Source organism: Brassica napus, chromosome A9 (assembly GCF_020379485.1).
Source record: "Brassica napus cultivar Da-Ae chromosome A9, Da-Ae, whole genome shotgun sequence".
Lineage (NCBI taxonomy): Eukaryota > Viridiplantae > Streptophyta > Magnoliopsida > Brassicales > Brassicaceae > Brassica > Brassica napus.
This window is the reverse complement of record NC_063442.1, coordinates 29,835,274-29,838,256: the sequence shown is the minus strand read 5'-3', so window position 1 is coordinate 29,838,256 and position 2,983 is coordinate 29,835,274.

Sequence of the window (2,983 nt, the reverse complement as noted above, 5' to 3'; positions counted from 1 at the left end):
TGAGTTTTTAATTATCAATATATATATATGTATTATTTAATAATATGTAAAAGAACATATAATACGTAAAACTAATTTATATAATATTTATCTCACGCAAAGCGCGGATCTTAACTTAGTTCATATGATTTTCTCTCTAATGCTTTGATCTACACCCACTTTTTCCACAACATTTAGTTCCATGCCTTGTAAAGTTAGAATTATGTTGTTCTCAAAGAAAAAGTTAGAATTATGCCATACATAGAATTTTAGTAAGCATTTAACTTTCTATATATGTTGTATATGAAACTGATAACATACAGATACTATGTAAAACTGGAATTTGTAAATTGCTACTATATATTTGACAGTTTGTAATTCTATTGCTTCGATCATTCACAATGTCCGAATTCTTTTTAATCAAATTAAAACTAAACTGGATCGACTCTAAGTATTGAAGACTTCCATTGGTGCGGGACCTGAGTTGAGTTTTTTTTTTAAAGACCCTCCAAATTCAGTATCACAAAATTGACTTCCGACCAATTCTAAACCGACTAGTGGGTGCGTCAACATCACATATGATGTACTACTATTCCATGTAGTACTATTTCATTCAGTATCACATATGGCAAGTACTATTCCATTTTTTTTTGTCAAATAATCATTCAAAGGGATGCACCCATATTGTTTGACCAAAAGGTCAAGTAGCAAAAAACAATAACAGAACTGAGTAAACACCAATAGGTGAGCTTAAAGAAAACTCAAAACAATGGGTAAAACATAGAAATATAATAACTCCAAGAAGGAGCCTGCTGCAAGGCAAACGGCCCGACCACAAGAGGAGTTAAGTCCACTGGTCCTAACCGGATGTTACAGCCTCCGAAGAGATGAGAGAAATCAGCCAACTAGGACCTCCGGACGCCACATAGGATTGAAGGCGAAGATCTCTTATCATACTTGTTGCAATTTCAGAAGAAACCCTATTTAAAGTATGATGAACACATATGATATGGTAGTTACCTGCATTATACAAGATATCACGTATGTTGTTAAGCACCTGCCTGTACCTAGGCATCCTTATAGAGTTGGTGATTAGCTCATACACTTCTTTAGAGGAGACCTCCAGGATCACCCTATTCAACTGGAGGTGCTTCATCGAATCAACAGTCCAGAACAGTGCCAAAAGCTCAGCTTCTAGTAACGATCTTACCCCTGAGTACGAACGTCTACTGTGAGATACCGGTTGACCTTGAGAGTCTCGAGTAATCCAAGAAGCTCCACTGATCATTGCATCTCCATCCCATGAAGCACCCACATTTCATTTTACCATGTTGCAGGGGGGAGATCTCCACTTTTCCACCGCAACAGGTGCTCCTCAAGGGCCACTCAGATCACCAGCCTGCTCAGTCTTAGCATGGAACCAACTAGAGGCATCTTCTTCTGCCTTAGTGAAAATCACCTCTGCCTCAGCCCTCGTGTTCTCAAAACAGAAAGCATTCTTAGCTTTCCAAATCTGCCAGTGGATCCATATAAACCTTCTTCTAGTCTCCACAAAAGTGTTATGTTTCCGGCTCTCTACTATTAAATGATAAAGTTGAGGAAAACCAAACTGCGAGAGAAACCCCCAGAAGGAAGAGGAAGGCCTGATCGCTGCCAAGTTTCTCGAGATGATTTACAATGGAAAAGAACATGACATATACTCTCCTCGTGCATACCACATCTCGTACATGTCATATTCAATGCTATGCCCCGAGTGCTGAGACGTTGACGTACTGAGAGTGCTTTTGATAAGGCCCTCCACATAAAATGTTTCAGTTTTGGGGGAGCTTTAGTTTTCCAGAGGTTTTTCCAGAGCTGTCTTTCGAGCGGAGGAAGTTGCGAGGTCTGATTAGCCTGTCTATCCTGAAGAGTTTCCAACAGTTTGTAGCCACTTCGAGTGTTGTAGCTTGCATTAGCTGAGAGAGCCCACACCATAGAGTGGTCATTTTTTTAAGGAAAACTTGGTTTGTAACACCAATTCAACATCATCTTCATGAATGAACTGACGTACATGGTCTCTATTCCAGGAGTGAGAGGGGACATCAATGAGCTCTCTAACCTCCATAGTAAGATCTACGAGAGCATCCTGTTGGTATCTAGGAGGTCGAGGAATATCTTCCAAGAGCAAGTTATCTGACCAAACGTTAGTTGATAGTCCATTCCCAATGACTTGCTGGAGACCTTTCTTGAGAAGTTCCCGACCATGCAATATGCTCCGCCAACCATATGAAGGACATGTGCCAACTCCAAACTCTAAAAACTCAGACGTAGCAAAATAGCGATGTTTCAGAACCTGCGCCAGGAGGGAGTTCGGTTTATCCCAGATACACCACGCTTGTTTGCCTAAGAGGGCCTGGTTAAACAACTCAAGATCATGGAAGCCCAAACCACCTTCTTCCTTAGGTTTACCAAGTTTCTTCCACGCCACCCATGAAATATTTCTGCGATTGTTTCCACTGCTCCACCAAAACTTAACCATAGCACCTCGTGAGTTTCACACATACATCTTTATGGAGTTTAAAGCACGACATTGTAAATACCGGTAAAGCTAGACCCACAGAGTTGAGGAGAATCTCCTTGCCGCCCTGGGAAAGAGATTTAGAGAACCATCCATGAAGTCTTCCTTGTAATTTTTCTCTTATAAAGCTGAGAAGTTTCCGTTTGGAGCCACTTAGACATTCAAGAAGACCAAGATAAAAACCCTCCCCTCCTTCTGCATCAATTCCAAGCACCTGCTTCACTTCATTTTTGATGTCTTCTGGTACCTTCACACCAAAGATTACAGAGGACTTAGCCGGGTTGATAATCTGTCTTGAGGCTTTACTATAACGGCTGAGACAGGACATGAGCTCAGCTGGTTCCAAAGTTGATGCTATGCACATTAATAAACTATCATCTGCGAATAACAAATGATGAACAGCCGGACCAGAACCAGCCAGTTTGATCCCATGTAGCCTACCAGCAC